Genomic DNA, 24,707 nt, shown 5'->3' with positions numbered 1-24,707 from the left:
ATTTGCTGATTAAGCCTTAAGTCCCCAATAGTTCCATGATGTTGAGAATCTGAACATCTTAATTAGTTAAAATCCTCAAAAATACTTCCTCAAAATACAAGCCTGTTTTCTTTTGGACAAAGAATGATCTATAAGAGTAGAGGAAGCAGTTTTCTGCTGTTTGGCTTGAAAGGATGAAGAGCTGTGAAGTAGCTCCCCAAAATGTCTTTAATTACATTTATAGGAAAACAATTGGCTTGACCATATTTTCCATTATCTGTGACCACGGAGTCAAACAATCCAATTCAATGAAACAGATATTTATTGAGTGCCAGCTTTATACACAACACTCTGCTTATTCTGTGGGATACAAAGAGAAAATCAAAAACAATTCCTGTCCTCCAGAATCTTCCATCCCACTGGCAAGGAGCTGGTAATAAGTGGCAGAATCAGGATTCTGACGAAAGCGCTTAAACATCAGATACAGTGATCCTTCTAACTCATCAAACTAGCTCCAAGGATTCATGATAATGTCCAGACCCAACCATTTCCAAGCAGGGCCTAAAATGAATGTCAGTTGCAAAAATTAAGTATCCAATGTAATATTCTGTACAAAGCATGTTTTTAAAGATTAATTTATAGCAAGATGGAGGCTGGAAAGCAGGGACTTGCATGAGCTCCCTACCATGTCCGTCCAAAAACCAATAAAAATGTCTCTGAACAAATTCTAGAACTGCAGAACCCACAAAATAGCACAGGGAAGCAGGGATCAAACCCAGGACAGCCTGGATGGTCCCTGGATGAGGTCAATCATGCATGGAGTGGAGGCAAGCGGAGCTCAGTGTGGGAGGCAGCAGGACCAGCCAGACCAGGAGTTGGGCAGAACAGGCCCTAGCACCCTGAATCAGTGTGCTGTTGCAGTTACCAGACTTCTTAACCTCCAAACACCAAAGACAACAGAGAAGGTTAGTGGGAAAAACTGTGGGGGACAGAGTTCCAGGTTCAGCCACTGCGCCAGGGGCAGCAGGGGAGGTGCAGCTACAGAACTACAGCTGCAGTTACTTCTGGCCCCAGGCCCACCTGGTGGGAAGAATTAAGTGGCAGATCAGAGCAGGATTGCAGAGCCTGCTGAAGATTTGCGTGAGGTCTGGACTGGTGGTTCTTGAGGAAGCAGGAGTGCTGGGGTGGCAGAGCTGGCTATGTAGAAATAGCTCTGAAATCAACGGCACATCCCCTCAAGCTTGGAACAAAGTACTCTTTGCTCTACAAGCAGTCATACCCCGACAAAAAACCCAAGGGTCAAGTAAGTTGGCTGGTAACATGGCCAGGCAGTGAAAACGCACCCAGATTCAGTCTCAGACTTTGGAATCTATCTTTGGTGACAAAGAAGACCAAAATATATGGCCTGAAGAAGTCAACAAAGTTCAAGAGCCTACACCAAAAGCCTCCAAGAAAAACATGAACTCTCAGGCCATGGAAGAGCTCAAAAAGGAGTTGGAAAAGTAAGCTAGAGAAGTAGAGGAAAAATTGGGATGAGAAATGAGAATGATGCAAGAAAACCATGAAAAACAAGTCAATGACTTGCTAAAGGAGACTCAAAAAAAAACTGAAAAAAATATTGAAGAAAACAACACTTTAAAAAATAGACTAACTCAAATATCAAAAGAGCTCCAAAAAGCCAATGAGAAGAAGAATGCCTTGAAAGGCAGAATTAGCCAAATGGAAAAGGAGGTCCAAAAGACCACTGAGTTTGAAGCAAGTGGAAGCTAGTGACTTGATGAGAAATCAAGATATTATAAAACAGAACCAAAGGAATGAAAAAATGGAAGACAATGTCAAATATCTCATTGGAAAAACCACTGACCTAGAAAATAGATCCAGGAGAGATGATTTAAAAATTATTGGACTACCTGAAAGCCATGATGAAAAAAAGAGCGTAAATATCATCTTTCAAGAAATTATCAAGGAGAATTGCCCTGATATTCTAGAACCAGAGGGTAAAATAGAAATTGAAAGAATCCAAAGATCGCCTCCTCAAATAGATCCCAAAAAGAAAACTCCTAGGAACATTGTCACCAAATTCCCAAACTCCCAGGTCAAGGAGAAAATACTGCAAGCAGCCAGAAAGAAACAATTTGAATATTGTGGAAAAACAATTAAGATAACACAGGATCTGGCAGCTTCCACATTAAGGGGCCGAAGGGCTTGGAATATGATATTCCGGAGGTCAATGGAGCTAGGATTAAAACCAAGAATCACCTACCCAGCAAAACTGAGTATCATACTCCAAGGCAAAATTTGGATTTTCAATAAAATAGAGGACTTTCAAGCTTTCTCAGTGAAAAGACCAGAACTGAATAGAAAATTTGACTTTCAAACACAAGAATCAAGAGAAGCATGAAAAGGTAAACAAGAAATCATAAGTTACTTACTAAAGTTGAACTGTTTTGTTTACATTCCTACATAGAAAGATGATATGTATGATTCATGAGACCTCAATATCATAGTAGCTGAAAGGAATATGCATATATGTGTGTATATATATATATACATATGTGTGTGTAGGGAGAGATAGAATGGGGTAAATTATCTCGCATAAAAGTGGCAAGAAAAAGTGCTTCTGTAGGAAGGGAAGTGGGGGCAGGTGAGGGGGAATGAGTAAATCTTGCTCTCATTGGATTTGACCTGAGGAGGGAATACCATACACACTCAATTGGGTATCTTACCCCACAGGAAAGAAGGAGGAAGAAGATAAAAAGGGGGGGATGATAGAAGGGAGGGCAGATGGGGGGAGGAGATAATCAAAAACAAACACTTTTGAAAAGGGCCAGGGTCAAGGGAGAAAATTCAATAAAGGGGGATAGGTTAGGAAGGAGCAAAACATAGTTAATCTTTCACAACATCAGTATAATGGAAGGGTTTTACATAATGATACGCATGTGGCCTATGTTGAATTGCTTGCTTCTTAGGGATGGTGGGTGGGGAGGGAAGAGGGGAGAGAATTTGGAACTCAAAGTTTTAAAAACAGATATTCCAAAATGACAACAACAACAAAAAAGGTTTTGCACGGAACTAGGAAATAAGATACACAGGCAATGGGGCATAGAAATTTATCTTGCCCTACAAGAGAAGAATGGAAAGGATGATGGGAGGGGAGTGGGGTGACAGATGGAAGGGATGACTGGGGAAAGGGGCAACCAGAATATACGCCATCTTGCAGTGGGGGGAGGGTAGAAATGGGAAAAAAATTAGTATATCAAACTTTTGTGAAATTCAATGCTGAAAACTAAATATATTAAATAAATTTTAAAAAAAACAGGAAAAAAGATTAATTTATAGCTGTAGAAAACTATAGAGAGGTATGATACATAATATTCATTTAGGAAATAGATTTGTAATTTCACTAATATTGGGAACTCCAAGGTGAGGAGATGCTTATCAGAGAGCAGGTCAGCAGGTCAGCACTTCTTTTCTCCAATGTATATAGTTAACTGAATATATATATATATATATATATATATATATATATATATATATATATATACACACAGACACAAACATTTTACATTATATGTATATATGTCTATATATACATATACATACCTATATGCATACACACACACATACGCACACACACACACAGAAGTTTAAGAGAGGGAAGGCACTAGAATTAAGGTGAGATTGAGGAAGGCTTCCAGGAAATGATGCCATTTTAAGTGCGGTTTAAGGGCCAAGAAGTGTCAAAGAGAAAATTTAAACTTATGTCTTCCTGATCCCAGACAACTCTAGCCTTTTAGGAGAGTTGTGACTATGCATTTAGATTTATTTACTTTCTCCTTTGACTTTTGAACATAATCTCAATTTTTTAGAAGACAAACTATGTACCAATAGTACATTCAAGTCAATTATTTCTTAAACACCTTCATCCCCCTTTTTTTAAGTAAGGTATGGTTTTTAGTAATATGCATACTGTAACTAACTATGCTAAATTACAGTACAATCACCTAGAACTCTATAGTCCCTAAACAAAAACAAAGAAAGCAGAATGAGTATTTCTAATGTTTCCTAGTTATTGGCCTCTGCTTCCAGGAAGTATGTATTTAATTAAAACCAGTACCTAACATGAAATTTTTCCATGTTTCATATTATCAGAAAGGTCCTGTCCTATGGTGTTTTTTCCATCATTTTCACTGGAAAACCATGGAAACGAAGCAAGTAGATTTCAGAAGAACCATTAATTGAAAAAGCAGTCAATCATATGTCCTCACTTTCTTTATATTTTCATTAATGACTTTATTTCTTTTTGCTGTAGCTTTTCTGTGTCAGAGACAAAGAAAGCTCATTATGAGGAGTCATATCTTATTTTCATTTTTGGCTTAACACTAAATATCAAGCTAAAATAAGCAAATCGAATCTTGTGTTTAAAAAATGTTATATTTTTATTTCAAAATGTGTGATGTGGATATTTGATGTTATGCTTCTGTATGGGAATGGGGTGGGAAGTTTCTTTTCTTCTTCTTCTTCTTCTTCTTCTTCTTCTTCTTCTTCTTCTTCTTCTTCTTCTTCTTCTTTTCTTCTTCTTTTTCTTCTTCTTCTCCTTCTTCTTCTCTTTCTCCTCCTCTTCCTCCTCCTCATCCTCCTCCTCATCCTCTTCCTCATCCTCCTCCTCATCCTCCTCCATCTTCTGCCCCTCCTCTTTCTCCTTCTTATTACAATAAGCATCCAATGAAAGGACATTTCAACTAGCAAGCAACAGGAGTCCTCAAAGGGAAGTCCATTTGAAAAGAACAATGGAAGGTTGGAGGAGGCATCTCTTCAGCCTTGAAGGGAGACCTATTTTACCAGCCATTACATTTACAAGATGAAGTTCATTTGAATTTGTTAACAAAAGACCATGGTCCACAAAACTTTTCCTGTGTATTTCTTATTTAAAACTTTGAGAGGATCAAAGAGCAAGTTACAGTCACAAGAGAATATGAATCTGACTGCAGGCTGGCCTCCAAATACACCTGAGTTGCAATCAAGGGTTGTGTTACCTGATACAGAGATGCATTTCTTTGTAGCTATTTCTAAAAAGTTCTTTGCAGATTAGAGTCAATGCTTAAAGTCGGTTTCTGAGTGCTTTCTATACAAAATTTTCCTTCCTTCCATAACTGACTCTAATATTCAACTATCATTTTGCTTCTAATTCAACCAGGCCACCCCTGAAGTAAGCCATGTTTAAGTGTCCACACTGATAAGCAAAACAATCACTCTTTGAAGATTGTGTGTTCTATAGTTTAATATCTATACTTTAAAACCAATAGAGGAAACTATTCCATTACCTCTCCCTGGATAGTGTTCACATTCAGAATGAGTAATTTTTCTTTCTAATCTAAATTCTTCCTGCTGTGATTCAAAGTCCACTCTCAGAATTAGTCATTTTTCTCTCTGTAAGGGGGACAGAGACTTTTTGATGTTACAGCAGGAATACAGTCCCAGTTCCACCCCCTTCTCCTCCAACATTGCTAAGTACTTCATTGAACCTTATCAAAGCTTCAAGGCAGTACACATGGTCCAGACACGATGCCTTGTGCCTGATGGGAATAGAAAGGACAAATGGAAATCTATGAGTATGTTCATCTCTAACCCAGAGAAAATCTGTTATATATAATACAGAAGGTATAAATACTTTTATTTTGGAATGAAGAAAAAAGTGTAAGTAATATGTTTTCTGTGATCCAATTAGGAGTGAAACTCTGGAGACCTTCCTGTAATAGAGGCCAGAACTAGTAAGTAGGAAAATCTAAAAAGCCACCTGAGCTACTAACAAACAAAGCTAACAAACTTCTGAGACATATTAGCAAGGATTATTTCATAGAAGTAAGATAGACATAGAAGAAGGTGACAGTCCAAGAAGCCAAGTGGAACAGCTTTGGGGGAGAATGGAAAGGCACCAGAACAGGGAGCTCTCAGATCATTCCAAGGAAGCTGTGACATTCAAAGCTAAGAGGCAGTGAGACACAGCTGGTTGCCAGGACACAGACCTATAAGAAGGGTTTTAACCTTAGGGTGTGGTTTGTTTGGATGTGTTTTCTTTCCCAGTGACGTGAGAAACCATGGGGGTTTGTCCAGAATGAGGGCTGAAAAATCTGTTGCTTGATTTTTCCCATTGTTATTGAAATTATTTTGTTTTGGAAATGCAGTGATAAAAAGCCCTGAATCCCTATAGAAATTACAGCTTACCTTTGCAGGCATGCTCCTAGGATATGCTGCCACAATTGGTGACTTCAACTAGTTTGCCATAGCTATACAACCCCAGACCACCAGACTAGATCATTCCACTAACTTTTCCTTTCTACTCTGCCCTGATGCTACACCCCTTCTGCCTACCTGGAGCATTTCCACTAGACCAGATGGTGGGCAGAATACATGCCACCCCACCATTAGAATATAAACTTCCTTTGTATTTGTATAATCATCACTTAGCATAGTGCTTGACACACAGTAAGAACTTAATACATGTTTTTTACATTCATTCATTGATTTACTTAGAAATTACTATTTGATTTATGAATCCTGACTTCTCTGTTGCTAGAGAATATACTACTAGATCACTAGTATATCAGAATATGCTAATAGATCAGCTAGCTATAGTTGTAAATTGTGATAACTGACAAATGGCTCACACTGGTAGATGGGGAAATGCTCTAGATACAGTTTTCTGATATGGTAGGAAAAAAACAAAATAAACTTTTTTTTATGAAGTAGCTTATGCCAGTCTTATAGAGAAATTGGAGACTTCCTGACTAGACAATAATTTATAAAAGGATTCAGAACCTGTTGAATAATAAGAATCAAGGAGTAGACCTCAGTGGTTCAGTAGCAGTGTAGCAGAAAATCTTTGGAGTTCTTTAGGTGATCTCAACACTGTTCTTTTTAACTGAAAAAAATAACTCTGGGCTCAGATTCAATCTAGTTCAGATAGATCGAATCTGGCCCCCTTGTGAAAACAGGCATCACAAAGGGTGGGATTTCTTTTTTTTTTTAAGGCAGAGGAAGTACAGCATTTATTCAGACTCCAAAGGCCCAGACCCAAGGACCAATGCCCCCAATTTGATATCTTGGCAACAACATTCCAAAACCAATAAGCCCATCTCACTATAGTAATGAGGAGGTTACAACAAAATATTATGGCAGCAAGCCAGACTGTACTTGTACTTCCCCTCAATGCCAGGGCCCTCCTATAAGAGGGTCACTCACAAGTCCTAAGTCCCTGCTCAGCAATCTGTATTGCAGCTCTGCTGACTCCAAGTTCCGAAGTTCCCTCTTGTACACAGCACTCTATGCTCCACACGCTCTGGAAGCTAGCCTTGGCTCCTTAATCCTCATCTCTCAGTCCTCAGTTTCTCAGCTTCTCTCTTCTATTCCTCCATTTCTCAGTTTCAGCTGCTTCTGCTCCTCAGCTTCTGCTATTTTCTTTTTTTTTTAATTTAAATTTATTTATTAAACATATTTAGTTTTAAGCATTGATTTTTACAAGAGTTTGAATTACAACTTTTCTCCCCATTTCTACCCTTCTCCCCCCACTCCAAGATGATGTATATTCTGGTTGCCCTGTTCCCCAGTCAGCCCTCCCTTCTGTCACCCCACTCCCCTCCCATCCCCTTTTCCCTTCCTTTCCTGTAGGGCAAGATAAATTTCTCGCCCCATTGCCTGTGTATCTTATTTTCTAGTTGGATGCAACAACTTTTTCTTGTTTTTGGAACATCTGTTTTTAAAACTTTGAGTTCCAAATTCTCTCCCCTCTTCCCTTCTCACCCACACTCCTTAAGAAGTCAAGCAATTCAACATAGGCCACATGTGTTTCATTATGTATAACCCTTTCACGATACTCATGTTGTGAAAGACTAACTATATTTTGCTCCTTCCCAACCCATCCCATTTATTGAATTTTCTCCCTTGACCCTGTCCCCTTTCGAAAGTGTTTGTTTTGGATTACCTCCACCCCCATCTGCCCTCCCCTCCATCATCCCACCCCCTTTTTTATCTTCCTTCCTCTTCTTTCCTGTGGGGTAAGATACCCAATTGGGTATGTATGGCATTCCATCCTCAGGCAAAATCTCATGAGACCAAGGTTCACTCATTCCCCCCCTCACCTGCCCTCTCCCCTCCTCCCACAGAACTGCTTCCTCTTGCCACCTTTATGTGAGATAATTCACCCCATTCTATCTCTCCCTATCTCCCTCTCTCAGTATGTTCCTCTCTCATTCCTTAATTTGATTTTATTTCTTTTAGATATCTTCCCTTCATCTTCAACTCACCCTGTGTCTGCTCTCTCTCTCTTTTATATATATATATATATATATATATATATATATATATATATATATATATATATATATATATACACATAGATATATACATACATACACATTCACTTATATATACACACAAACATATATATGTGTGTGTGTGTATATATATATATATATATATATATATATATATATATATATGCATATTCCCTTCAGCTACCCTAATACTGAGGTCTCATGAATCATACATGTCATCTTTCCATGTAGGAATGTAAACAAAATAGTTCAACTTTAGTAAGTCCCTTGCAATTTCTTTTTCTTGTTCTTTTTCTTGATTACCTTTTCATGCTTCTCTTGATTCTTGTGTTTGAAAGTCAAATTTTCTATTCAGTTCTGGTCTTTTCAATGAGAAAGCTTGAAAGTCCTCTATTTTTTTGAAAGTCCATATTTTGCCATGGAGCATGATACTCAGTTTTGCTGGGTAGGTGATTCTAGGTTTTAATCCTAGCTCCATTGACCTTCGGAATATCGTATTCCAAGCCCTTCGATCTCTTAATGTAGAAACTGCCAGATCTTGGGTTATTCTGATTGTTTTTCCACAATATTCAAATTGTTTCTTTCTGGCTGCTTGCAATATTTTCTCCTTGATCTGGGAGCTCTGGAATTTGGTGACAATATTCCTAGGAGATTTCTTTTGGGGATTTTTTTGAGGAGGCAATCGATGGATTCTTTCCTTTTCTATTTTGACCTGTGCCTCTAGAATATCAGGGCAGTTCTCCTTGATGATTTCTTGAAAGATGATATCTAGGCTCTTTTTTTGATCATGGCTTTCAGGTAGTCCAATAATTTTTAAATTATCTCTCCTGGATCTATTTTCCAGGTCAGTGGTTTTTCCAATGAGATATTTCACATTGTCTTCCATTTTTTCATTCCTTTGGTTCTGTTTTATAATATCTTGATTTCTCATCACGTCACTAGCTTCCACTTGCTCCAATCTCATTTTTAAGGTAGTATTTTCTTCAGTGGTCTTTTGGACCTCCTTTTTCATTTGGCTAATTCTGCCTTTCAAGGCATTCTTCTCCTCATTGGCTTTTTGGAGGTCTTTTGCCATTTGAGTTAGTCTATTTTTTAAAGTGTTGTTTTCTTCAGTGTATTTTTCAGTATTTTTTGGGGTCTCCTTTAGCAAGTCATTGACTTGTTTTTCATGGTTTTCTTGCATCCTTCTCATTTCTCTTCCCAATTTTTCTTCTACTTCTCCAGCTTGCTTTTCCAAATCCTTTTTGAGCTCTTCCATGGCCTGGGACCAGTTCATGTTTTTCTTGGAGGTTTCTGTTGTAGGCTCTTTGACTTTGTTAACTTCTTCTGGCTGTATTTTTTGGTCTTCTTTGTCACCAAAGAAAGAATGCAAAGTCTGAGACTGAATCTGGAGACGTTTTCACTGCCTGGCCATATTCCCAACCAACTAACTTGACCCTTGAGTTTTTCAGTGGGTTATGACTAAAGAGCTCTATGTTCCACGTTTGGGGGGGAGGTGCCAGCTCTGTCACACCAGCACTACTCCTTCCCCAAGAACCCCCAACCCAGACTGGGCTTTGGTCTTCAGCAGGCTATGCATTCCTGCTCTGATCCACCTCTTAATTCCTCCCACCAGGTGGGCCTGGGGTCAGAAGCAGCAGCAGCTGTAGCTGCCCCACCTCAGCTGCCCCCAGGGCTGGAAGCCGAACCATGAACTCCTTCCACCCCAGCAGTTTTTCCCACTAACCTTCTCAGCAGTCTTTGGTGTTTGTGGGTTGAGAAGTCTCGTAACTGCCGCAGCTCACTGATTCAGGCGCTAGGGCATGCTCTGCCCGGTTGCTGGTCTTGTTGGTCCATGCCTCTCAGGCTGGGCTCTGCTCCACTCCATTCCCAGCTCCCAGCTCCCAGCTCCCAGCTCTGTGTGGGATAGACCTCACCAAGAGACCATCCAGGCTGTCCTGAGCTGGAGCCCTGCTTCCCTCTGCTGTTTTGTGGGTTCTGCAGTTCTAGAATTGGTTCAGAGCCATTTTTATAGGTTTTTGGAGGGCCTCAGCGGGGAGCTCATGCTGGTCCTGCTTTCCAGCCACCATCTTGGCTCTGCCCCCAGCTTCTAAAGGGTGGGATTTCCTAAGACAACCCATTATGGTGAATCCCTAATAAACTTTGTCTTTTCCCTTGGCAAAAAAATAACTCTGATAAAGACATAGATGGTATACTTATCAGATTTTCAGATGACACAAAGCTAGGATGAAATATGTAATATATTGCATTTTGAAAGGCTAAAATGCTAGGTTGAATGCAATTAAATAAACTTTAGTAAGGATGAATTGTAAAGTCTTATACTTTGTGTTTAAAAAATCAACTTAATAAGTATAAGATGGGTTGAAAAAATAGTAGTTTGTCTGAAAACATTCTGGGTTTTTTTTATTGGACCAAACACTAAGCAATATAGGTGTTCATAAGGCAACCAAAAAAGTTAATATGATCTTGAACTGCCTTGAGAACAGGTTCTGATAATAAGTTACTGTTGGTCCATCTACACTCTGATGTCTTCAGGTGCAATCTGTAGTACTAAATTGAGAGTTATGCATCACTTTTTAATAAATACATTGATAACATAGAAAATGCCCAGAGGAGTTGAACGAGGATGGGGCACCTTCAGCCAGTGGGATATGAAATTAAAATGAAGGAAATAGGGATGTTTACCTACAACAGTAGTTCTCCAAGAGTGGTTCAGAAATCTCTAACGGTCCCTGAGACATATTTTAAGGGGTCCATGAGGTAAAAAAAATCATAATAATATTACTATTTTAATTTTTCATGGAGTAAATATCAATGAATATATGACACGTATAACCTAAAGCATTTTGGGATATTCAATAAGTTTTTAGAAGGTGCAGAAGTGCTGAGGGGAAAAATGTTTGAGTACTGCCCAAGAGAAGAGATGTCTGAGAAAGATAAGAGAACTTTGCCATAATATGTAAAGGACTATCATGTGGAAGAGGGATTGTGTATTTTCTATTTAACCCCAGATGGCTCACTAGGGGCAAAAGATGTAAGTTACAAAGGAATAAATTTAGATTTAAGGTCAAGGAAAAAATTCCCAAAATATAGGTGGTCGACTCTTCCTGGTTGGAGATGTTTAATGAGAAGTTGGTTAACTACTTGACAAACATTTTGTTTAGGGAATTTCATTCAGGTATAGATTGTATTAGATGGTCATTGAGGACCCTTTCAACACTCATCATTTACAGTTTTGAGATTCAAAGTTGAGGAAGATTTATTTAAATATTTAAATACCTCCCTCCCTATCATGATTCAAAGCCACTTCTTACATGTTTCATGAAGACAACTGATGTCTGCCATCTTTTATTTCCTATATTAATATCTATATGTAAAATGAATATGTATGAAAGCTTCATTAATTTAGAATATGTAATAATTTAGATAGTGACTAGTCTTAAATTTACCTTTATGCTAACTGTAAAGAAAAAAAAAAGTAGTAAACTAACTTTGTAAGTTCTATTTTAAAAAGAAGTTAAAAAAAAGCACAACAAAACTTACTTTTCTAAAGTGATTTTATGGGACATCTGGGAGCCAGGATGGCAGAGTGTATCAGTAAGGCAAGATTCATGAAATCAATGGGGACCATGAATATGCCTGTAAAGTTCAGTGTCATAAAATATGAGAGACTCTCCATATAGAAGGCAGAAGAAGTAAAATATTTATTCAAACACCAGAGGATCAGATCCCAAAACCAAAAATTCCTATTTAGCATAGCAACAATTGTGTGCCAAAACCAGGAAGTCCACTTCAATGTAACAGCAAAAAAATTAAAACACAATATCACAGCAAGGAGCCAAGTCACCCCACAAACTTCCCCTCTTCTGGAGCCTTTCCATAAACATTCACTCACAAACCCTAGCTGCCTGCTTGCCTGCATCCTCTCCTCCCACAGTTCTGAGAGCTTGCAATTCTGAGAGCCCTTCTAGTTCTCTGTCTCTTCATCTCTTCTAGTTCTCTGGCTCTCTCACAGTTCTTCTTCTTCTCAGCTCTCTCTACTCTGAGCTTAATGGCTACCCTCAGGGTACATATATACTAACTAAATTTTGGGATTTTTTTTTCCTTCACCCAACCAGGCCTCAGCACATGCCAGAAACCCTTACTAGAATCCCAATTTAGCACCAGTTAAGCTGCCAGACACATACAGTCTCCAGCAGTGTGAGCCAACCCCTAAACCATGCCCTCAGTGCAGTGCTAGATGCAGGGTCTACTGTGGGCCTCAAGGCAACATCAGTGTAGCACCAAGTAAACAGCCAAGGTCAGCATCCACTAGCATAAAAAGCCAGAGACGGTGACCATTCTGTGCTGGGAGCCGAGCTCAAATTTAAAAGGAGAAAAGGCAAAAAGGGAGCAAAAAACAACAAAAAGAACAAAAGAATCTGAACATAGAAAATTATTATGGTGACAGGAAGACCAAGACACAAGCTCAAAAGAAAACAACAATGTCAAAATAACTATGATCCAAACTTCAAAGAAAAATGGTAAATGGTTTCAAGCCCAGAAAGATCTCATGGAAGCGCTCCAAAAAGCTTAAAAATCATATAAAGGGGGAAGCTAGGTGGCGCAGTGAGTAGAGCATGAGCCCTGGAGTCAGGAGGACCTGTGTTTGAATCTGGCCTCAGACACTTGACACACTTAGTAGCTCTGTGACCTTGGGCAAGTCACTCAAACCCCATTGACCTGCATTCCCTCCTGGAAAAAAACAAAAAACAAAATCATATAAGAAAAGTAGAAGAAAAATTGGGAAAACAAATGAGAGTGATGCAAGAGAATTATTTAAAAACTCCTTGAAAAGTAGAATTGGCCAAATAGAAAAGGAGATACAAAAATCCACTGAAGAAAACAACTCCTTAGAGCATACAATTGGTCAAATGGAAAAAAAAAAAAACACAAGAGCTAATAGAAGAAAACAATACCTTCAGAGTTAGAATTGAGCAAGTGGAAGCTAATGAATCTATGAGACATCATGAATCAATCAAATTAATTCAAAATTAATTCAAAAGAATGAAAAACTAGAAGAAAATATAAAATATCTCATGGGAAAAACAACTGACCCAGAAAACAGATACAGGAGAGAGAATATCAGTCTTATTGGACTACCTGAAAACCATAATTAAAAGGAGAATGTGGACTGTATCTTTCAAGAAATTATCAAGGAAAACTGCCCTGATGTCCTGAAAACAGAGGGTAAAACAAACATTGAAAAAATACACCAATTACCTCAGTGAAGAGATCTCAAAATGAAAATGCCAAGGAAAAAATGCCAAATTTCAGGACTATCAGGTCAAGGAAAAAATACCGCAAGTCACCTGAAAGAAACAATTTAAATATTGGGGAGACACAATCAGGATCACACAGGACCTGGCAACTGCAAAATTAAATGACTGGATGGCATGGAACATGATATTCTGGAGGACAAAGGAGCTAGGACTACAACCAAGAATAATTTACCTAGAGAAATTAAGCATAACGCAGCAAGAGTAAAAATGCTCCTTCAATAAAACTGAAGAATTTCAAGCATGCATAAGAAGAAGACCAGAACTAAACCAACAATATCACCTCCACTATCAAAACCCAAGAGAAGCATAAACAGGTAAAAAGGAAAAAGAAAACATACAGGATTCAAACATCTCTTACAAAGGCTTCATTTCTCAAGTACGTAGAGAACTGAGTCAAATTCATAAAAATGCAAGCCATCTAAAAAAAGAAAGAAAATGCAAGCCGTTCCCTAATTGGTAAATGGCTAAATGATATGCATAAGTAGTCTCCAGGTGAAGAAATCAATGATATCTATAGGCATATGAAGAAGTGCTCTAAATTTGATAGTGGATAATTTTGTAAGACTTAAATTATAGAAGAAGAAACTGATAACCAGAGATTTTATTATACTTGAAGATAATTATTAAACAATCTTTAAATCATCTCTTTTTGAAGTTACATAAATTCTTTATTTTTAAAGGTGCCATCCTCTTCCCAATGGAGAGATAGTAATGAAGTTATTGAGTAAATTATCCATAATTTGAAGTCATGGAATGTCAATCTGCACATACATGCTTGTTACATATAAAGCATGATGAAACCAAAGTTTTAATTAAAAAAAACCTGCTCAGTTCAAATGCATTTCAAATAAATGAAATAAAAGTACAAATCCATGCAATCTCTAGCCATGTGAAAAATCTTCCAAATCACTAATAATTAAAATAATACAAGTTAAAACCACTCTTAGTTTCCACCTCATACCCACTAGAAAGGTACTCATTAACTAGAGAATGAGTGATCAAATTTGGCATATAAATTCATAAAGTACTATTGTGTGAAAAGAAATTATGAAATGGCTTATTTCATGGAAACCTGTGAATGCTTCTGTAAATTATGCCAGGTGAAGTAAGTAGAATCAAGAGAACAATTTGTATAATGATAACATTATAAAGACAGGTTAAAAGATTATTGAAGTCTAATCAATGGAATAACCAATCCGGATTTCAGAATATTATTGGAGTCTGCTGCCAACTTGTTGAGAGAGAAATGATGAACTCGGTGTAGAATGAGACTTTTTTTTAACACAAGTGTTGTAAAATTTTGTGTTGTCGGCTATTTTATTTTTTTGCAAAAGTTTCATTTTTTTTTCCTTTCTTTTTTCCATTGTAGTTGGGAGGTGAGAGATAAAGGATATAGATTATTGTTCATTGAAAAAAAATAACTAAAAAAGGAGAAGGTTCAATTTCAGTAGAGAAGGAAGAGAAATTTTCATAAATTTTCATAATGATGAGAGGAGAACTCATTATTCTGTCTCTACATGGGCAAGAGAAATTGTATGTATAAAACAATATATTTGATCTTCCTTATGCCATATTTTCTGAGCCTTAATGTTGACCTGTCTGTGATGATTGCTGAATCTAGGACAATCCACTGGGGCCAGCTTATATTTAGGTTCATCATTCTACTGTCTCTGCTATCAATTTTGCACTGACCACTACCATATTAGGCAGATCTCCAAAAAGAATAGCCTCTGGTATTTGAAATGACATAGGCCTACAACTTTGGGATTGGATCTAGGACTGTTTTGGTCAGACTAGGATAAGAAGTAGGGTTAGGCATGATATAGTGCTGGATAACTCACCCATTACACCCTGCCTAGTGTCTTTCTGCCATCTCTATTCCCCTCCCAGTTCTGTCCAAGGAAGTGTCTGTGGAGTGTGTCTGTGTTAGGGTGGGAGGAGAAGAAATTAGCAGGCTCTGCCTAGTAGATACATAAAAATGGGACAAGGTGATACAATAATATACTGGAAGGGATTTAAGAGGGAATAATTTTGATTATATGTCATTTTTACCTTATGCATTTATTTTAGGACATGAAAATACTATAATTCCAAAAGTCACCTAAAGTTAAAAAGTGTTATAAGAGATATTTACAGAAATGTACTGTAGCACAAATGCTTCACAGATATTCTCAAAACATAAAATAGTGTATAAGTTTGTCTATTACTTTGTTAAAAAATATGTACAAACACTGAACAGGCTAAGAAGGCATGGAGAAATTATAATTGGGGGGGGGTGGGTAGGGCCAAGATGGCCACATAAAAACAGTGTCTTACCAGAGCTCTCTCACAAGTTCAGTCAGATACCTCTAAAAAAGTGAATCTGAGCTGATTTGAGAGAGTTAGAAGACACTAGTAGACTGAGTGGCCCACATTTCCAAGCCAGGAGAGTCTGCAAGGTCAACAGGACAGATCTGTAGGCTGGGAGAGTGCCAGGTACACAGAGTTGCACCAGACCACAGCAAAGTGGAAGCAGCTGTGGAAACCAGTCAGCAATCCAGACTGGGAGAAAGCTGGGCACACAAAACTTGTGGAGATCCCCAGGCCTCCCAGCACATGACAGCAGTCTGTTGAAGTGACAGGAGGCAGCAGCACAGCACCTCTGGCCACAAGACATCTACTTCTGAGGCTTCCAGCCCAAAGGTTTGACACTCAACTTCTTGAAATTCCAGGAGTCATAATGGACAGGTAAACATCTCTCATCCCTCCCTCCCTGACCCAGATAATACTTCGGGAAAATGCTCGAATAGAGGAGCCAGAAGTGGGACTTCAGTAGCCAAACAGCAGGAGTTCCTGAGTCCCAGAAGGTGGATCCAGCAAGGGTCAACACCAGGAACCAAGAGGTACCTTGGCACTCCCTGAAAGATATCCTGAACTGAAAAGTCCAAGAAATATTATAGCCAAATTTCAGAATTTTCAGGTCAAAGAGAAAATACAGCAAGCAGCCAGAAAGAAATAATTTAAATATCACAGAACTACAGTAAGGATCACGCAGGATCTTACAGTTTCTACATTAAAAGACAGGATAAATTGGAATATGATATTCTGAAAGACAAAGGAGCTTGGACTATAACCAAGGATTAACCACCCAGCAATATTGTGCATAATTTTTTTTTTTCTGCCAAGGAGGTGGACATCCAACAAAATAAAGGAATTCCAGACCTTCCTGATGAAAAGGCTAGAACTCAATGGAAAATTTGATCATTAAATACAAAACTCAAGAGAGACATAAAAAGGTAAATGAGGGAAAAATCCAACAAATCTTGCTAATAAATAAGGGAAAATTGTTTAAATCCTTATATAGGATTATATATATTTGTCAGTTTTGAGGAATAGTATAGTTATTATGACAATCAAAAGGGATACACATAGACTGTGTGTGTCAGTATAAAATAACTTATCTAATGATAAAAACATAATTAAGAGATGTGGGAGAAGAGGTAAGGAGGTAGTAGAAAAGCATAAATTATATCACATGAAGAGGCACAGAAACATATTACAGTAGAGGGAAAGAAGAGAAGGGGAAGATTAGTATATGAGCTTTACTCTCATTGGATTTGGTTCAAGAAGAGAATAACATGCTCTGATTATTATAGAAATCAAACTTGTCCTAGAGACAGTAGGAGGGGAAAGGGGAAAGAAAAGGGGGAGTAGTTAGAAGGGAGAGCAGAAGAAGCAAGGGGATAAGGGTAAGATAAGGGAGGGAAATCAAGAGGGTGGGTAAATTGAGGAAGGCAGTGGTCAAAAGCAAAACTCTTTTAAGGAGTGGAAGGGAGAAGGGAGAAATAAAAGCATAAACAGTTGGTGGGGGATAGGATGGAGAAAAAGACACAGCTTGTAATCTTAACTGTGAATGTGAATGGGATGAACTCTGATAAAACTGAGGCACATAGCAGAAAGGATTAAAAACCATAATCCTACAATATGTTGTTTACAAGAAACGCATTTGAAACAGGGGGATACACATAGGGTAAAGGTAAAAGGCTGGAGTAGAATATATTGTGCTTCAGCTAAAGTAAAAAAAAAAGCAGAGTAGCAATCCTAATCTCAGAAAAAGCAAAAGCAAAGATAGATCCAATTAAAAGAGATAAAGAAGGACACTACATCCTGCTAAAAGGCACCATAAACAATGAAGCAATATCATTATTTAACATATTTGCACCAAGTGGTATAGCATGCAAATACTTAGAGAATTAAGGGAGTTACCAGAAGAAATATACAGCAAAACCATACTGGTGGGGGACCTTAACCTTCCCCTCTCTTAACTTGATAAATCTAACGTCAAAATAAACAAGAAAGAAGTTAAGGAGGTGATTAGAATTTTAGAAAAAGGCAGATACGATAGACCTCTGGAGAAAACTGAATTGGGATAAAAAGGAATATATTTTCTTCTCAATGGTACAAGGCACATACTCAAAAATTGACCATGTACTGGGGCATAAAATCTTCACAAACCAGTGCAGAAAGGCAAAAATAGTCAATGCATCCTTCTCAGATCATGACACGATGAAATTATTTGTAATAAATGACCATGGAAGGAAAAACTAAAAATTGATAATCCTAAAGAACAAGTGGATCAAAGAATAAATCATAGAAACAATAACTTCATTCAAGAGAATGACAATAATGAGACAACATTCCAAAACTTATGGGATGAATCAAAAGCAGTTCTTAGGGGAAGTTTTGCATCTCTAAACGCTTACATGAATAAAATAGATAAAAAGGAGATCAATGAAACGGGCCTGCAACTAAAAAAAATAGAAAAAGAACAAATTGAAAATCTCTAATTAGATAACAAATTAGAAATACTGAAAATCAAAGGAGAGATTAATAAAATTGAAATTAAGTAAACTATTGAATTAATAAAACTAAAAGCTGGATTTATGAAAAAAACAATAAAATTGATAAATCTTTGGTCAATTCGATTAAAAAAAAAAGAAAGAAGAAAACCAAATTACCACTATCTAAAATGAAAAGTGTGAATTCACCTCCAATGAAGAGGAAATCAAAACAATAATTAGGAATTATTTTGCCCAATTGTCTGCCCATAAATTTGATAACCTCAGGGAAATGGATGAATATTTACAAAAACACAAATTTCCCAGGTTAAAAGAAGGGGAAGTAAATTAGCTAAATAACCTCATCTCAGAAAAAGAAATTGAGCAAGCTATCACTGAACATCCTAAGAAAAACTCTCCAGGGCCAGACGGTTTCACATGTGAATTATAAAAAAACATTTAAATAACAATGAATTCCCATACTTTATTGGCTATTTAGAAAAACAGGTGAAGAAGGAGTCCTACCAAATTCTTTTTATGTCACAAAAATGGTGCTAATACCTAAACCAGGAACAGGCAAAACAGAGAAAGAAATTTATAGACCAATTTCCCTAATGAATATTGATGAAAAAATTTTAAATAAAATGTTAGAAAAATGATTGCACCCATTTATGAAGAGAATAATACACCATGACCAGGTAGGATTGATTCCAGGAATTCAAGGATGGTTCAATATTGGGAAAACTGTCAGCATAATTGATCATATCAATATCAAAACTAGCAGAAACCATATGATCATCAGAATACATGCAGAAAAAGCTTTTGACAAAATACAACACCCATTCCTATTAAAACATGAGAAAGCGTAGGAATAAACAGAGTATTCCTTAAAATTATAAATAAAATCTACCTAAAACTATCAGTAAGCATTATATTTAATGGGCATAAGTTAGATACACTCCCAATTAGATCCTGGGTTAAAGAAGGATGTCCATTATCACCCCTATTATTTAATTTGGTACTAGAAATGTTAGTTTTACCATTGAGAGAAGAAAAACAATTGAAAGAATTAGAATAGACAAAAAAGAAACTAAATTATTACTTTTTGCAGATGATATGATGATTTACTTAGAGAATCCAAGAGAATCAATAAAAAAAATACTTGGAATAATGAAAAACTTCAGCAAAGTTGCAGGATATAAAATAAAAGCACATAAATCCTCATCATTTTTATACATCACTAGCAAAGCCCAAGAGCAAGAGATAGGAAAAAAATTTTAATTTAAAGTTGCTGTAGACACTAAAGAATATTTGGCAGTCTACCTACCAAGACAAACCCAAGGCCTATATGAACACAATTATGAAACACTTTTCACACAAATAAAGTCGGATTTAAAAAGCTGGAAAAACATCAGTTGTTCATGGTTAGGGTGAGCTAATATAATTAAAATGACAATTTTACCTAAATTAATTTACTTATTCACTGCATTGCCAATCAAAATACCAAAAATTATTTTACAGAGCTGGATAAAATCATCACAAAATTCATTTGGAAGAACAAAAGGTCCAGAATATCAAGGGAATTAACAAAAAGAAATGCTAGAGAAGGTGGCCTAGCCATAATAGATATAAAATTGTACTATAAAAGAACAGTCCTCAAAACTACCTGGTACTGCCTAAGAAACAGAATGGTGTATCAGTGGAATAGTTTAGATACACAAGATGCAGAAGTCACCGACCACAGCAATCTACGCTTTGATAAAACAAAAGAATCCAGACTCTGGGTTAAGAATTCACTATTTCACAAAAACTGCTAGGAAAATTGGAAAATAGTATGGCAGAAACTGGGCATAGCCCCATGTCTTACACCATGTACCAAAATAAAGTCAAAATGGGTACATGGTTTAGGAATAAAGGGTGATACTATTAGTAATTTGGGAGAGCAAGGTACAGTTTACCTGTCAGATTTATGGGAAAGGGAAGAATTCATGACCCAACAAGAGATAGAGAGCATTACAAAATGCAAAATGGATAATTTTGATTATGCTAAACCGAAAAGATTTTTGTATAAACAAAGCCAATGCAACAAAGATTAGGAAGAAGAAGAAAATTGAGAGAAAATCTTTACAACCAATGTCTCTGATAAAGGCCTCATGTCTAAAATATACAAGGAACTGAGACAAATTTACATGAATTAAAACCATTCCCTAATTGAGAAATGGTCAAAGGCTGTGAACAGGCAATTTTCAAAGGAAGAAACTAAAGATATCTATAGTCATATGAAAAAATGTTCTAAACCATGATAGATTAGAGAAATGCAAATCAAAATAACTCTTAGGTACCACATATCTCCTGTCAGATTGGCTAACATGACAAAACAGGAAAATGATAAATGTGGGAGAGGATGTGGGAAAATTGGAACATTAATACATTTTTTGGTGGAGTTGTGAACAGATCCAACCATTTTGGAAAGCAATTTGGAACTATGCCCTAAGGGCTATGGGAATGTGCATACTCTTTCACTCAGCAATACAGCTCCTAGGGCTATGTCGCAAAGAAATCACACAAGTGGGAAAGGGACCTGTATGTACAAAAATATTTATAGCTGTTCATTTTGTGGTGGCAAAGAATTGGAAATCAAGGGGATGCCCATCAGTTGGGGGATGGCTGAAAAAGTTGTGGTATGTGAAGGTAATGGAATATTATTGTGATATAAGAAATGGGGAAGATATGGACTTCATAATAACCTGGAAAGACTTACATGATATAATGCTGAATGAGCGGAGCAGAGCCAGGAGAACATTGTACACAACCACAGACATGTTGTTTCTGTGATGACTAACTTTGGTGGACTTAGCTCTCCTCAGCAATACAAGGCTCAAGGACATCTCCAGGGGACTCATGATGGAGAGAGGTAGCTACATCCAGACAGAGAACTGTTATGTCTGAGTGCAGATTGAGGCAAGCTATTGGCTCTCTTTTTTTCCCTGTTTTTTATTTGGTTTTGTTTCTTCTCTCTCATGATTCATTCCATCAGTCATGGTTCTTTGCAACTTGACTATTGTGTAAGTGGGCTTAATGTGAAGGTTTATGTAGAATCTATATCAGACTGCATGTCATCTTGGAAGGGAAGGGGTGGGGCAAGGGAAAGGAAGGGAAGAAAATTTGAGACTCAAGAACATGTAAAACTAAGTGTTTTAAAATAAAAATAAAAAAATCAAATTAAATAAAAAAGAAGTGCTACAGAAGGTGGCCTACCCATATCAGATATTAAACTGTACTCTAAAGCAGCAGTCATCAAAACTACCTGGTACTGGCTAAGAAACAGAGTCGTGGATGAGTGGAATAGGTTAAGTACACAAGATGCAGTAGCCAACAACTATAGCAATCTACTCTTTGATAAACCCAAAGAATCTAGCTTCTGGGCTAAGAATTCACTATTCCACAAAAACTGCTGGGAAAATTGGAAAATGATAGGGGAGAAACTGAATAGATCAATATTTTAAACCATATGTCAAAATAAAGTCAAAATGTGTTCATGATTTAGAAATGAAGGCTGATACTATAAGCAATTTGTGAGACCATGGAATAGTTTAACTATTAGATTTATGGGAAAGTGAAGAATTCATGACAAAACAAGGGATAGAGAGCATTACAAAATGCAAAATGGATATTTTCAATTATGTTAAATTGAACAGTTTTGTATAAACAAAGCCAATGCAACAAAGATTAGGAGGGAAGCAGAAAATTGGGAGAAAATCTTTGCAACCAGTGCCTCTGATAAAGGTTTCATCTCTAAAATATACAGGAAACTGAGCCAAATTTACACAAATAAAAACAATTCCCCAATTGAGAAATGGTCAAAGGATATGAACAGGCAGTTTTCAGAGGAAGAAATTAAAGATATCTATAGCCATATGAAAAAAATGCTCTAAATCACTACTGATTAGAGAAATGCAAATTAAAACAGCTCTTAGGTACCACATCTCTCCTGTCAGATTGTCTAACATGACAAAACAGGAAAATGATAAATGCTGGAGAGAATGTGGGAAAATTGGAACAATAATACATTTTTGGTAGGGTTGTGAACAGATCCAGCTATTCTGGAGAGCAATTTGGAGCTATGCCCAAAGTGCTATAAAAATGTGCACACCCTTTGACCCAGCAATACCACTCCTAAGGCTATATCCCAAAGATATCACACAAGTGGGAAACGAACCTGCATGTACAAAAATATTTACAGCAGCTCTTTTTGTGGTAGCAAAGAATTAGAAATCAAGGGGATGCCCATCAATTGGGGAATGGTTGAACAAGTTGTGGTATGTGAATATAATGGAATACTATTGTGCTATAAGAAATGGGGAAGATACAGACTTCATAATAACGTGGAAAGGGATATGATGCTGACTGAGAGGAGCAGAACCAGGAGAACATTGTATACAACCACAGCCTTGTTGATTCTGTGATGACTAACTTTGATAGACTTGGCTCTTCTCAGCAATACAAGGCTCAAAGACAGCTCCAAAGGACTCATGATGGAAAAATCTATCTATATCCAGTGAAAGAACTATGGAGTCTGAATGCAGATTCAGGCAAACTCTTTGCTCTTTTTTTCTCTCTTCTTTTTTGGTTTTGTTTCTTTTTTTCTCATGATTCATTCCATTTGCCATAATTCTTCTTTACTACTTGACTATTGTGTAAATAAATTTAATGATAATGTATATATAGAATCTATATCAGACTACATGCTGTCCTGGGTGGGGGTACGGGAGGGAAGAGAAGAAAATTTGAAACTCAAAAACATGTAGAACTGAGTGTTGTATACTAAAAATAAAAAATCTAATAAAAAAGAAATTATAATTTGAATTAATATAGCATACAGGCCTTAATGAGATCACAGATTCCCTGAAATATTTGTCTACTTGTCTCTTAAATTGTTTCAAAATCTCCCACAGTGAAAAGGACTATAATTGGCATCTTCTTATCCTCTTGTACCTTGCAAAATTTTCACATGTGCTTATTTAATTTTAAAATATTCATTCAAAAGTTACTATATCTTTGTAGCAAAATAAGTTTCTTTCTGACAATAGCAACATGTATATATATATATATAATTTTAATAAAGCATTTAAAATATGCATGCATTTAATGATATTTTGTTGTTGTCATCCAGTTGTTTTAGTTGTGTATGACTCTTCATGACCCTATTTGGGGTTTTCTTGGAAAAAATTCCAGAGTGGTATTCTAGGAAACATATTTTTAAAACTGCTTGTGGACTTAATCTAGATTTCACTTTGTTTCTCTTTCTCTTTAATGTTTAAAAATAAAAGAATAGTTACTGGAAGAAAATTGCTGCACTGCCTATGATTCCTAGTCACTTCACTATGTACCATTTCATTTTTCTTTCCTTAAGAACAGCAAATTTATTTAAATTGTTCTTTTGTAAAGTCCACTACATGTTACTTGACTCCCCTATTATCTTTTGACACTTACACCTTGCTTATATATTTAAAGGTCCTTTAAAATATGACTGCATATTGACCTTGTGATATGGTACTGTTATGCTGTTTATAAATACCTATTTTCAGGTACATATCCAATAATTAAGGTACTTGAAAACTTTTCTATAGTCCAATGTGTTTTATATTTGCTTTTCACTTTGGATTTACTGGGATATGGGAAAGGAACACAAGAGCTTAGAGAAACAGATGCCAAAGTTCAATTTTTTTGATGAACAGCTTACTCCCTACCCTATTTTCCTCTCAAGTTATGCTTATAAGGAACAAAGCTGGCTTGTCAAAATTAAAACCCTTAGTGAACTGTCCTTCTGACTGCACAGTGGCAGAACTGTGATTCAACAGGTTACTTTTAATTGGTAAAGATGTCATTAAAAAAAAAAACAACATTCTGAAACAAAGTCAAAATTCTGGTGGCAGTTTTGTACAACAGGGATTTTTGGCAAATCTGACAGAAGGTAACTCTGTAAAATTGTAGTGACTTCTTAAAACCTGAGTAACAACACAGCATTCCATTCAAGTAGGTCAAAGTTAGCTTGACACTTGCTTGGCAACCCCAAAGTGTATAACAAACCTCACCACTCAAGACAAGCTAAAAGCAAAAGATCTACAGAGATAAGACTGATATGTTAGTATTTATTTCCTTCTCCCTAGTATCAAATTACTAAATAAAGGCACAGTTGGACTAATAAAAAACAGAGACAATCATACTAAAAGATTTGTGTGTACTTTATATATTTC

The sequence above is a fragment of the Trichosurus vulpecula genome, chromosome 2, assembly GCF_011100635.1.
Source record: "Trichosurus vulpecula isolate mTriVul1 chromosome 2, mTriVul1.pri, whole genome shotgun sequence".
NCBI lineage: Eukaryota > Metazoa > Chordata > Mammalia > Diprotodontia > Phalangeridae > Trichosurus > Trichosurus vulpecula.
This window is presented reverse-complemented; position numbering follows the sequence as displayed.